Source organism: Balaenoptera musculus, chromosome 1, assembly GCF_009873245.2.
Source record: "Balaenoptera musculus isolate JJ_BM4_2016_0621 chromosome 1, mBalMus1.pri.v3, whole genome shotgun sequence".
Classification (NCBI taxonomy): domain Eukaryota; kingdom Metazoa; phylum Chordata; class Mammalia; order Artiodactyla; family Balaenopteridae; genus Balaenoptera; species Balaenoptera musculus.
Window position 1 is genome coordinate 5,938,485 of NC_045785.1, and position 14,575 is coordinate 5,953,059.

Here is a 14,575-nt window from a genome sequence, read left to right on the forward strand (position 1 = left end):
TCTACACATGCTTCTTCTGTTTGAGTGACTCTAGGTTCATCAAGTGTTTCCCAAACTGAGGAGCATGTAAGGCAAAGGTGAGTTCAAGTTCCCACCTTTTGCAACACACGAAACTAACTGGTAGTCTCAAAATACCTTTGGTGTTCCTTTCCCATAATAGTGAATGTACAGACTTCTTCCCCCATGTGTGTGGACAGAGAGGGGGCCAGTGGAAAGCCTAGGAATCCCTTTTTGAGCACAGGCCACCACCTCTCCCCTGGTATATGCGTCACTGACAAATTGGGTAATTTAAATACTTTTAATATGTAGGTAACATTCTGTCCTCATACCAACATTGTGTTTTCATTTTTTAAGTTCCATGTTCAGGGCGTTGGGTGTTTCCAATTTAGCAGGTGGCACCGGCGGCCAGAAATATTTCTTAATCACATAGAATGCTCCTGAGCTCGTCCCATGGCCACGCTGGGTACCGTGGCCCCTCCAACCTCTTTACGTCCACGCTTCTTTTGTGCACTTTCTGCCTGAGAGGTTTGGCTGTTTAATTCCTTTGTTAATAACTGAAAAAATATCATGCTGGAACTTTTCAACATCACTAAAGTGCCCACGGCAATAAAAAAGGGGCCTTTTTCATGGATGTTTCAGAGTGGATTAAAAAAATACAAATTCTAACTCCTCAGAGAACTGGCTGTGTTGAAATATTTACAAAAGGTCAAAGAGTTTCTCCTCCAGCCTGGAGTGGAGACGTGAAGCCATGGCCGTGGTTAAGCGAGGCCGGCCTTTCCAGCCTTGTTTATTCTGGAAATAACTCTGGAAAATGCCTCATACAGTTCCCCACAGACCTGGAGGTGGGCCTTTGTCAGTACATGACGAATCAAAACAAACCGTTCCTTTGCAACGTTGAGCAAAATGTATAAAAAAGGTCTTTCTTAGAACTTCCAGACAGACCTGAGGGACTAAAAACGAACTTGAAAGTGTGAGGAAGTCAGAGGACAGAGCTAGACCAAAAAAACACATTTAACCCAAATTTACAACTGCGTTACATAGTGGAAATTTTACAAACGTAAAGTCCACTGAAATCCAGGGGTTTGAAGTGGATCTGAAACGCTTGTTTTCATCAGTTCCCAGCTCGGTAATGAAGTCACTCCCTGAAGACCGGGACAGCTGTCCCTTCTCTGTGTGTCCTGGGAGGGCACCACTTGGCTTATCTTTTATGCCCAGTGCCCGCCTGGGGTCTGGTAGGCGGGCAGCACCCCATGGTGGTTGCCTAAACAGAACTTTATGACCAGTGGGCCTCTCGAGAATGATGAACGGATGGATGGTCATGAACTGGTCTGTTCCCAGGACAGCCTAATACATGCTATAGACATGACTATGGTTTCCTGCTGTAAAATCCTTCTTTTAAAAAAATTTAATTGAAGTATGGGTGACTTACAATATTGTGTTAGTTTCAGGTGTACAGCAAAGTGATTCAGTTATACATATATGTCTCTATTTTTTTCAGATTCTTTCCCATTATAGATTATTACAAGATATTGAATATAGTTCCTTGTGCTATACTACTGTATATACTGCTTGTTGTTTACCTATTTTATATAGAGTAGTGTGTATCTGTTAATCTCAAATTCCTAATTTATCCCTCTTTCCCGTTCTCCTTTGGTAATCATAAGATTGTTTTCTGTGTCTGTGGAAGCCACCTAAGTGTCCATCGACAGATGAACAGATAAAGAAGGTATGGTACAAATATACAGTGGAATACTACTCAGCCATAAGAAACAATGAAATGTTGCCATTTGCAGCAACATGAATGGACCTAGAGATTATCATACTAAGTGAAGTAAGTCAGACAGAGAAAGGCAAATATCACATGATATCACTTATTTGTGGAATCTAAAAAAATGATACAAATGAACTTATTATTTAAAATCCTTTTATTCATAGGCACTCTGACTCATAAAGCACTTATAAAAGTGGGCCTGGTGTCGTCCGAGAGTCATGGAGGTCATGGTGGACACCTGATGCTTTTGTTCATCTCCTTCTCTGTCATTATTCTGATTAGTCTCCATCTTCTTGCCACCCTCCTCTCTGCCAGAGCTCAGTTCTAGGTCTTGGCGTAGGGTTTAGGTGACCCAAAGTACACCAATCATACTTCTTCCTCAAGACTTTTCAAGCTGGATGGATCTGAGAAAGAAAATCCACTTTCCTCCATGCCCTTGGAATTATTAGAATGTGGGACCAGAAGCTGCTGGCAGCCAGGGTTCCTGCTACTTGGAGAGAGAGGGTCTGCAGATAGATAAGATTTAAGGGGCTTCCAAGTCAGGCAGTCTGACTGATGCTCCAGTAGGTGAGAGTAAGGGGACATTCAGGGGACACGGAGAGACATGGGTCCTATCTACCTCCTAAGGCAAACTCTATCCCTGCCTTCTGCGGTGTACTTACCTGGCCCTGCCTAGACCGCCTCTTCCTAAGCTAGTATGAATCCAGTTTGCATGATTTACACTGGAAAGGGTCTTGAAAGTACAATGTATGTACCACTAGGAAAGCCATAGTGAACTCCCCCTTGTGATCCGAAAATGCAGGTCGAACTTCAGTGTTCATAAAAAATCATTTGAAAGTACAAATCTTTGGTCTGTCTGCAGATTTGCCCATTTTACGTCTTTTGTTTTGTTTTTTAACATTCATGTTCTTTCCCAAACACAAAATTCTTTCTCAAAGTGCTGTAGCAACACAACAATGATGCGTGCGAGCATTTATTGAGTGTTTAATGTGTGCCAGGTTGTTTGTTTTAACCCTTTATTTGTTTAACCCTTTTCATCCTCATAAAAACCCATGAAATACATATTGTCATTTCCCCCATTTTATAGATGTGGAAACTGAGGCACAGAAATTTTAAGCACTTTTCCCGGGGGTTACCCAGCTAGTTAGGGGCTGAGACAAGATTTGAACACAAGCTTTATAGGTTCAGAGACTGAGTATTTTATACAGAAATATACAGAAGTATTGAAAACCCCTAATTTTGTTCAGTTATGACAATCGTGTTTAAAACGGAATTACAAATTTCTAATTTTTTTTTTTAATTTTTATTTATTTATTTATTTATGGCTGTGTTGGGTCTTCGTTTCTGTGCGAGGGCTTTCTCTAGTTGCGGCAAGCGGGGGCCACTCTTCATCGTGGTGCGCGGGCCTCTCACTATCGCGGTCTCTCTTGTTGCGGAGCACAGGCTCCAGACGCGCAGGCTCAGTAATTGTGGCTCACGGGCCTAGTTGCTCCGCGGCATGTGGGATCCTCCCAGAGCAGGGCTCGAACCCGTGTCCCCTGCATTGGCAGGCGGATTCTCAACCACTGCGCCACCAGGGAAGCCCACAAATTTCTAATTTTTTGAAATAATTTTGTGCTATTTTTCAAGGCAATTAAAAAGCTACAAGTGCCCTAAAAGGTATTCCACTCTGTGACTTGAACTTACATATTAAGAGACTCTAGCCCACCGAGGTTTCCCTCTGCTTTTCTGTGGTAGAGCTGGATTCACATGTCTGATTTCCATCCCAGCTGGACCATTCTACCGATGGACCTTCACACAAGTACTGACTTCGCCTAGAAGCCAAAGCTGGTAGTGGTCTGGTCTTGAAGAATAAGTCTGAAATGGAGGAAGAGAGTATTGTGAAGCCCCCGGGCCTCCTTTCCAATTCTTCACAGCTTTGTATCACCACCCTATGTGCATTTGGTGAGTAAGGAACCTAATCTCTCTGGCCAGCTTTTCATCCTGCGATGGCGTACACGGATCAATAGAAATGGTTAAAATGTTCAGCCCCGTTTGCTAACGTCCCAGAAGTGCATCGGAAGCAGGAAAAGGTCAACCAAGGTTCATCCCTCTGTCATTCCTATGAAACACTTCATGTAGTTGCTGGGGAATTGGGTTGAAACCCAAAGTTGTCATCCGGGGTCTCTGGCTAAGTGTTAATTTCCTTACCTGTTACCATTTCCTTTTTGAGCAACTGCAAAAACAGTGATCCCCTTAAGTCTTGAGCAGAGGGGAAGAGGGGAATCAAAAACCCTTGACCCCCTCATTTCCTGTGAGATTGTGAAACAAAAAGGTAAACATTTAAGGGAATGTGGCAGCTCAGAACAATTGCCGCTATTGTGGAATGAATACTGGTTTCTTTTTCTTTTTACACAAACTCTTTCCAGTGGAGAGACTGAACAGAAGTCAGCTCTGCCACAGGCCCTCGAGGTTGCCTGGATTGGCAGTGAGAAAATCCAGCGAGATTTGCTTTGTGCGCAATTTGTAGACTTTCGGGAGGTTAGGCTGAAATGTCCTTGGGTCACGCAGAATAGTTGTCTTAAAAGGAAGTTCTTCTGAGTGCTTCAGAAGGCCGGGCATTATTCTACAGTTTGAGAAGGGATGGAGGATTATGCATCACTTGATAACCTCGTTTACTAAGAGTCTGAAACTTGGTGACTGGGCTGTAATCCGAGAACCCTTGCTCAGAAGCCTTGGCAGCTCTCTGATTTTCTTCCTTTTTAGGTTTCCCCACTTCGAGCCCTTCGCAGAACAAGGTCGTGGTGACCTACAGCAGTGACTCATGCCAGGCCTTTCCATGCCTCCTCGGCAAAGACTCAAGAGTCTTTGCGAAACCTCGGGATGGTTCCATGATGGAGGGTGAAGGGCCCCCTCAGTCCTAATTCAGCTGTGTCTCCTGCTCTTTACCTTTTAATTATTGGATTTAAAGAATTCCGTAACTGCAAGGGAAGACTTCTTTGGGGTCAGTGTGAACTCTTCTTTTGTTCATTCAGCAAATGCTTATTCAGGAACTACCATGAACCGTGTGTGTGTGCGTGTGTGTGTGTGTGTGTGTGTGTGTATGTACGTTTCTGCCCCAGGTTCCTCTACTTGGTCTTTGACTCTGGTTCCTGACACAAAGCTCCTAAAAGCCTTGTAATTTCCTGGGTGAGAGGAGTACCTTTTGTTCTTATGAGGTGACCCCTGGATGGCTCCTGGGTAGGGCCTGGTCACCAGAAAACAAAGCCATGATTAGAAACTTGGAACTTTCAGCCATGCTCCCCATTCTCTAGAGAAAGTTAATAATCGGTCATGCCTACATAATGAAGTCTCCATAAAAAGTCCCCAAAGTACAGGGTTCAGTGAGCTTGCTGTTGGTGAATACATCCACAGACCAGGACGGTGACACACCCCAGTTCCATGGGGACAAAGGCTACTGGGCTTGGGACCCTTGGGACCCTGTGTACATCTTCATCTGTATGTGTTATCCTTTTTTGTATAATAAACTGGTAAATTAAGTGTTTTCCTGAGTTCTGTGGTTTGTTCTAGCACCTGCTCGATCCCATGGAGGGGGTTGGAGGAATCCTGATTTATAGCCAGTTGGTCAGAAGCACAGATGACAACTTGCATGCGCAGTTGGTATCTGGAGCGGGGGACTTCTTATGGGACTGAGCCCTTGCCCTGTGGGATCTGACGCTACCTCCAGACAGACGGTGTCAGAATTGAGTTGAATTGTAGGACACGCAGTTGGAGTCTGCAGGAGGGTTGGAGAATTGTCTGGTGTGGGAAAACCCACCCACATCTGGTGTCAGAAGTGAAGAACTGGGGTAGAAGAAAACAGTGTGTTTTTACTAAACAACCTGGAATTGTCCTAATCTCTGGGCATATAGCAGTGACCAAGTCAGACAATGTCCCCAATCTCATTGAATTTATAAGGAAATGGACAGTTACAATTAGAGTATAAAAAATGCTGTGATGGGCAAAGTCGAGGGTCATGCAAAAATTTGCAAGGAGAGCTTCTGTCCTGGACTTTTGGTTGGGAAAGGCAAAAAGTGGGAGTGATTCATCCAGACCAGGGAAGGTCTCCCTCTTACTGTCTGTTTGCTTCTAGACTGACTTCTTTAAGGTGGTGAATGAATTCCTTTAAGGCATATATTTAAGAGAAAATAATATGATGCCTTATTTATTTAAATTTTTGTTATATTTTTACTAACCACCACAAACCTACAGAAAAGTTGCAAATAGAGTACAAAAAAACTTTTTTCCTGAGCTATTTAAGAGTAAGTTGCCACCTGATGACCCATCAAACCCAAACGCATCCCGTGTATTTCTACAAACAAGGACATTCTCCCCCGTAACTGCCATGTGACCATCAGCGTCACGATGTTAGCTGTGACTCATCACCACCGTATCCTGAGACTCCACTCAAGTTTTGCCAGTTGTCCCAAGAATGGCCTTTACAGTGAAAGGATCCAGTTCATGGTCACACACTGATTGGGTTGTCATATCCCCTCCTTCAATCCTTCCTTGACCTTTGTGACCTTGTACTTTTGAAGAGAATGGGACATTTTTAGAATGTCCCTCAATTTTCATTTGTCTGATGTTTCCTCGTGGTTGGATTTAGATTGTGCATCTTTAGCAGAAACGTCTACAGAGGTGGTGTTGTATTCTTCACTGCATCATAACTTGTGGTGCATGATTTTGAATTGTCCCATCATTAGATAAGTGGCATCTGCTAGGCTTCTTCACTGTGAAGCCACTCTTTTGCTCTCTGTGATTACTATGTTATTTTGAGGGAGGAACTGAAAAACATCCCATTCCTCATCAAATCCTTAATTCAGTATGGATTCATGATTTTCTGTCTTATTCAATAGATTATAACCTGTTTTTTTAATAAATTTATTTATTTTTATTTTATTTTTGGCTGCGTTGGGTCTTTGTTGCTGTGCACGGGCTTTCTCTAGTTGTGGCGAGCAGGGGTTACTCTTCGTTGTGGTGCGCGGGCTTCTCATTGCGGTGGCTTCTCTTGTTGTAGAGCATGAGCTCTAGGTGCGCGGGCTTCAGTAGTTGTAGCACATGGATTCAGTAGTTGTGACTCACAGGCTCTAGAGCACAGGCTCAGTAGTTGTGGTGCGCGGGCTTAGTTGCTCCGCAGCACGTAGGATCTTCCCGGACCAGGGCTCAAACCCGTGTCCCCTGCATTGGCAGGCAGATTCTTAACCACTACACCACGAGGGAAGCCCTACAGTCTTTTTTTAATGCTCAAGTTGTCCTATATTTGGTTCCCCTTCAAGCTGACTTCTGTGTCCTTGTGACACCTCCTAATCATCCTTTGAGCATTTCTATTTTTTTCTGACCCAGATAGATGTTCTAGGTTCAACTTCTACATTCCCTCTCCTAGCCCTGGAATCAGCTACTTCTCCAAGGAGATTTTAGTGGGGAATGGTATTTAGAAACCAAGATCTGGGCACTAGGTGTGCTCATTGCTACGGAGCTATTGCTGCACCGAGAGCCTTTTGGTAGACAGAGTGAGAAAATATATGCATGTGTAAATACATGCACATTTGTTTCTATATGTATTTTTATTGAAATCCTTGAGTTCACATCAATACCTTCAATTCCAGCCCAACACCACAGGGCTCATTCTTGTTTTCTCCATTTCCATATTCGTAACTACTTTCTCTGACCATGAGAAACCTGGATCCCACTTTTCTAAGTATACTTACTTATTTGATCCATGCCCTGTATAGAATCAGTCTCCACCACCACCCCCTCCCCCATGTGGACTCCCTTCTCTACTGGCTCTGACCCCGCATTTGTGTTCATAACATACAGAGAGGCCTAGGCTCTGAGTCCCCCCTCTGGGTCACCTCTCCTCACAGACACCTCCCTTGCTCTGTCACTCTTCTGTGACTTAGGGACTTAATTGTTGAGGAAGGGACAGGAAACTAAGGGAAGGAGAAAGGGAGAAAGAGAAAGAAAAAGGGAAGGGAGGGGAAGAGGTATGTGAAGGAGAACAGGAAGGGCCATTTACAGTTTTTTAGCTTCCGATTTCTTGGTTGCACCTTTGAAGTACTGTATTATCTATCATCACATCAGAATTCATGTTTACTTTGCACAGGTGTCCCTGGTTCAGCCACCTCTCGACTCCTCTCTCTACCTCCCTATCTGTATCCATCTATCCTGGTCTCAGCCACCTAGGAATCAGCTCCAGAGTGTGCAGTTCTGGACCATCCGGTTTGTCAGCGTCATTGAGGAACCAGTTGTCTGAAAAGAATGAAGCATTTTAGCTTCTCTCCAGAGGAGCATGCAGAATATAAGTATGGGACATCTGATATCTCAGATGTAATTCCATGCAATTATGAGATCATATCTCTGAAAGGGAAAAGACAGATAAATATACCCTTTTAAGGTTTTGTCCACTTTTTAAAATGTGAATTAGCACCACTGTTTTTTATTCAGATAGTTTTGTCATTTAAATAAGTATGGATATTTATTACCTCCGTATTATTCAATTCAACTTTCCTAAAGCTAATTAAGAATGTCAGAAAAATACAACTGGGTTAACACTAAGAATTATTAGACACTTTGAAAGTGTAAAGGTACCCCTTAACTTTAAGTGTAACATTTCAAAAGGAAGCTTGAACCAGTATTGTCTGGTTCCATTAAAATTAATTGGTAAACAAACAAAAGCAAAAAACCCTCAGAACTATTGGAGCTATAACATACTTCAGATGAAAATTTAATTTTACTTTGCACTTACCTTGGGAAGTGGTACATCTTAGGGATTTTTAAAATAGAAGAAAGGGACTTCTCTGGTGGTCCAGTGGTTACGAATCCGCCTTCCAATGCAGGGGACGTGGGTTTGATCCCTGGTTAGGGAACTAAGATCCCACATGCCGCGGGGCAACCAAGCCCCCACGCCGCAACTCCTAAGCTCTCTCATCACAACTAGAGAGCCCACGTGCCACAACTAGAGAGAAGCCTACGTGCCACAGCTACTGAGCCTGTGCGCCACAACGAAAAATCCCACACGCTGCAATGAAGATCCTGTGTGCTGCAACCAAGACCCAGTGCAGCCAAACAAATAAATAAATAAATAAATAAAATAGAAGTAAGACCAGGACAACCATAGAAAGTTCTAATATAAACACCCAGCTCTTTGAGTGGATTATATGAGCACCTCATAACTCAAACATCTCAAAGGTCAAAGTTACCTCATTTGGGTCATCTGGTGGCTCAGTCCCAGTAAGATGTGCTTTTGCCAGTATCATAGCAAAATGACAATACTGGTATTTTAGTGTTTATTTCAAGTAATATCAAAATGCAATTTTTAAAAAAATTTATTTTTGGCTGTGTTGGGTATTCGTTGCTACACATGGGCTTTCTCTAGTTGTGGCGAGCGGGGGATACTCTTCATTGCGGTGCGCGGGCTTCTCATTGCGGTGGCTTCTCTTGTTGCGGAGCATGGGCTCTAGGCATGCGGGCTTCAGTAGCTGTGGCTCGCGGGCTCTAGAGCACAGGCTCAGTAGTTGTGATGCACAGGCTTAGCTGCTCCGCGGCATGTGGGATCTTCCCGGACCAGGGCTAGAACCTGTGTCCCCTGCATTGGCAGGCAGGTTCTTAACCACTGAGCCACTAGGGAAGCCCAAAATGCCATTTTTAATGACATCAGAATTCTATTTAAAAGTTTTCAAATTCATAAAATGGAGAAACTGGAGATAAAACTGAACCTCCATAAACATTATGTCCCTTGGAGTCTGGCTTGTCCTGGATTTGCTGCCTCCTTCACTTCCAGACCCCTCCCTAGGAGGCCTCGGAGCCCTGTGAGCTTGCAGACCCTATCCACTGCCCCTGAGTGGGGGGCTTTGTTTCAGGCTGGGGGCAAGAGGATTTGGTGGGGAGTTGCAAGGGTAAGTGGTGCTGAGGGCTGAGAGAGCTTGGAGTGCGGGTGTCCAAATAGGGTGAGTGTTGGGAGGCGTACAGAGGAAAAAGGGATTGAAGAGCCAGAAGGCTAAGCAAATTGCCCACAAAAGTCTAAAATAATGTTGTTACACCCACAAACATACTTCTATTTTGGTACCTAAAAATACTAAGGCATCGGACTTCCCTGGTGGCGCAGTGGTTAAGAATCCGCCTGCTAATGCAGGGGACATGGGTTCGAGCCCTGGTCCAGGAAGATCCCACTTGCCTCGGAGCAACTAAGCCCATGCGCCACAACTACTGAGCCCGCGTGCCACAGCTACTGAAGCCCATGCTCCTAGAGCCCGTGCTCCACAACAAGAGAAGCCACCGCAGTGAGAAGCCCGCGCACCGCAACGAAGAGTATCCCCCTCTCACCACAACTAGAGAAAGCCCGCGTGCAGAAATGAAGACCCAACGCAGCCAAAAATAAATAAATAAATTAATTAATTAATTTATATAAAAAATACTAAGGTATCAAAACGGCGTGAGGAAACTTTTGGAGAGTAATGGCACTGGTAACTATCTTGATTAGGATGATGGTTTCATGGGTGTATGCATATGTCAAAGCTTATCTAATTGTACACTTCTTAATGTACAATTTATGTCTTTTATTTTATGTCTTAATAAAGCTCTTTTTAAAAAAATATGTGGTACACAATAATGGTAAAACCAGTACTACCATTGCTGGCTGTGTCAAAATGTGAACAGGTCAAGCTGATATTGGGCTTTCTGTTTGGACCTGGGAAGGGCCTGGGCCAGTAATTTATTTTAGAAATAAATTCTTTTGTCAGGTCACGGTGGTCTCACGATCGTAACTACCTTCAATGAGTTGTTTTCATGGGGGCTGGTAATTAACCAGAGGGCTCTGTTTTGTGTTTTAATTTTAGTTAGTCCTTGCTTTCAGGTGTTGGGGGAAGAAAACTGTTTCCTCCACCCTCTTAGGTTCTGTCCAGAGGGCCTTCAAATTAAATGAAAAAAGACAGTTTAAGAGGAGAAAAATACGCAATTTTTAAAAACATTTACGTACATGAGGGTTCACAGGAAAAAAGTGGAACTCAAAGAAGCAGTAGATTTGGGGGCTTAGATATCATTTTAACAAAGGAAAGGGGGTTTGGGCTTCAAGAGATGATAAATCATGGGGACGTAACTAGAAAATACATGGGGGAAGTGATGGAAGATAAGGGTTCGTACAGTCAGGTCTGTTGATGCAAACTTGTCTTGGCGTCATTTTTCGCCTCTGTCATGAGTTCTCTCCTCTTCTGGTACAGGGTGGGGTGGGAGGGTGGGATCTGGGGAGTGGGGGTGGGGACAAAGCACCCCTTCACAGCTGGAAATTTGTGCCCTGCTCTTAGGCAGTTACGGGGAGGGCAGAGAGCTCTTCCTGCATTTGCTGATTCTCAATGGCTTTCAACTCAAAATAATCCTTATGCCAAAGAGGCATATTCTGGAGTGGTGAATTCTGATCCCCTTCCCAGGGAAAACCACCAGGAACCGAACCTTTTCGAAGACTTGGTGCCTTGGCTCCTCAACCATTTTATTGTCACTTGATCGTGGGACAAGGAGGTACGGGAGCCTCATGCCAGTCTCAAGGACTGAGCGGACGCCTCCGCTGGGGTTGACATTTTGCATCTTGAATATCTCCCTGTCGCTGTCTCTGAACCTGCATCCTCCTCCCTCCCTCTTGCCTTGGGCACCCCCTCCTGTCTAACCTTCCCCCTTCCTCCCTCTCTGCTCTTGCATCCTGAGCTGAGGCGCTAGGAATGGCTTTTATCGCTTTAAAAACATCATGCGGTATTTTTTCTCTTGACTTTGTTTCTATCCGATTCATGTTGTGTCTGAATTCACTGATTTCACACACTCTATGAACACTGATCGTTTACTTTTCCAAGACAAAATCTTTTCTTCTGTTTAATATTGTTCATATAGCATCCTCTTAAATAATAGCCACCCCCCCTGGATTTTTTTAAAGAAGGGGCTTGGCTCAAAAACCTCAAAAGCTGTGGCCACCAGCTGAGATCCTAAAATGACCCAGAAGTGGAGCTGGGTCAGAGTGAAACAAAATAAACCCCTTTCCAAGAAGTTTAGCCTTGGAAAAGAACTTTTGTGAACAAAACCCACGGGCCCCTTGCCATCCTCCGCCCTTCTGTTTTGGTTGGCTCCAGTCCTGTGCCGTCATCTTCCCTCCTAACAAAACAATGCCTGAGATAATGCAGATTTTTACATTTTTCCTAAAAAAAAAAAAAAAAATTCTATGTCTCAAATATCTAAAAAGTCAATTTAGAAGGTACCTTTTAAAAAGTACATACTTACGTCTGAAACCCTGTCCTCCAAACATCATTTTAAAAAGCTTCAACAGCTTACACACATCTCAGAATTCCAAGGTCACAGATCTCTTTAGCCTTTTTTGTAAGAACAGCAAGACCAGCTCGCACATGTTAAAATGTATTACGGTTGAAAGTAATAGTAAGACTTAATTGGTTTTCTTTCTTCTTCTCGGGTGTGTGTTCATCAGATTCCTGCCACCCTTAGTTTTTTCCTCCTTTTTAATCCTCAAGAAGAATCAAAGAATTTTCCAACTCTCGCCCCCACCCTGCCCACCACCCCATCTTACACTTTGGTAATCTGAGGAGAGGATCTTCAGGGAGTCTTCAGGGTCTTTTCCATTTCCTTAACTACCCAAGCCCCCCCCCCCCCCGCTTTTTATCTTGAGGCTTTTCAAACATACAAGATACACAGAGTGAACAGAGCAACGCTCGCCAACCAGCTTTAACAATCATCACCGTTTCTCAATGATGTTTCATCATCCTCCAGACAAGACATAATTTTACCCATCGATACTTCAGCATGTGCCTGGGACAGATGAAAACTTTTCCTTTTTTGCTAAGCTAAGTGCAACACCATTATCAACCTAACACAATTAACAAAACCCCTTAATAGTAACTGCTTGGGTCAAAGTGGACCACAGCCAAGCATCTGGGGCTGGGCTCAGGGCCGTTGTTGGCTGGCAGAGTTGATGGTCGGGGAGAAGTGTTGGGTGGGGACAGAGGAGGAGGAGGACAAGCTGGAATCCACTGATCCCTCTGTGTCTGTCTGTCTTGCCTCATCGAAACCTTGGAGAGTAACACCTGCTTCCTTCTACCTCCCAAGTCTCGTGAGAATTCCTCTCTTGGCCTCTTCTAACCCAGAGCTACTTCGAGAAAGGGATCTGGGGTAATCTAGCTCCAGCTTAGCCAAGATGACACAGTACAAACCACCACAATCATCTGATATCCAGTCCACGTTCAAATTTCCCCCAGGGCCTCAATAACAGGATTTGACAGTTGATTTGTTCAAATTGGGGTCCAAACAAGATCCACACATTGCATTTGACTGTTAGGTGTCTTATGTCTCTTTTAATCTGGAATAATCCCCTCCTCCTTTTTTCTCCATGACATTTATTTGTTGGAGAACCTGGGTTGCAAGTCCTGTAGAAATTCCTCACATGTTGAATGTGACCAATTCTGTCCTCCTGGTGTAATGGTAGTGAGCTCTAGAAGCTTGGTAAGGTTCAGTCTTTTGTTGTTGTTCTGTTTGGGCAAGAATACCCAAGGTTCCTTAGGTTTTTGACTCCCTTTGGGATCCACAGCTGTCCCACATCTCAGGCCGATATGGTTGGGAGAAGCCAGGAAGCAGTCAGTGGGCTACCCTGCCCTAGGTCCGCTTCCTTTGAGTCATCACTGAGCATGAATGGTCTCATTTAGGGAACTGGATAAATTCCACGGGTGTAAGTCCTTCAACCACCCCTGGCCTCACACCATGGGCTCGTCTGTCTTCATCTTGGCAATAGTTAGTTCATTGTTTCTTCTTTCAACTTGCTGAATATTGTAAGCATGATGATGCCAATTTCATTTTTGACAGCAACTATTGTATGCCTGTTGGATTAACATCTAGCGGGAAGAGCCCACACATACCCCTTCACTATAAGATTAGGTTAAATTCCCAATTTTTTGAACCAAGGCTACTGAAGCTTATAGGAAATAGGGTGCCCCCTCCTGCACCAGGGTGGAAGCAGATGTATTCTGAGATACATCTCAGAGTAGCTTTCCAGGGACCAAAGTGGACACCCCTATGGGTTCAAAAGGGCCCATCAATGCTGTCTGTGGTTTTTGCTGTGCCCTTGAACTTGTATACTCTGGGCTCATTATCCTCATAATCATGCTTGTGTTCAAGAGAGTGCTTATCAATACTGGACTCTCCTGTTTCTTGAACCAAACTCAGTTTCAGGTCACTTCCTCACTGGGGAAGAGAAATTGGAGTTGGTGCCCGGGTTTCCCTGAACTCCAGCTCTGCTTCCAGATTCCCGAAGTTCTGGAAAGTGTGTTTCCCAGCAGTTGTTGACCTTAGGACTCTGGATTAATGCTCCTTAAGATGAATGTTTGATACAGAGTTTGGTGTGAGGCCCATAATCCCACGGTAAGAAGATTGTATTAATCCTTTGAAGATTTTCACGGAAAAGAAAACAATTAAAATACTTTGGTAAAGAACTGTGACTCAGTCAGGATGCATCTCTGGGCCGGAGTTCCAGGAAGTTTGAGAAAGTCTCATCAACACCTAACAGGTCCACATGTGTTTTTTTGTTTGTTTGTTTGTTTGTTTTAAATAATTATTTTATTTATTTTGGCTGTGTTGGGTCTTCGTTGCTGCACGCGGGCTTTGTCTAGTTGTGGTGAGCAGGGGCTACTCTTCATTGCGGTGCACCGGCTTCTCATTGCAGTGGCTTCTCTCGTTGCGGAGCATGGGCTCTAGGCGCGCAGGCTTCAGTAGTTGTGGCATGCGGGCTCAGTAGTTGCAGCGCACGGG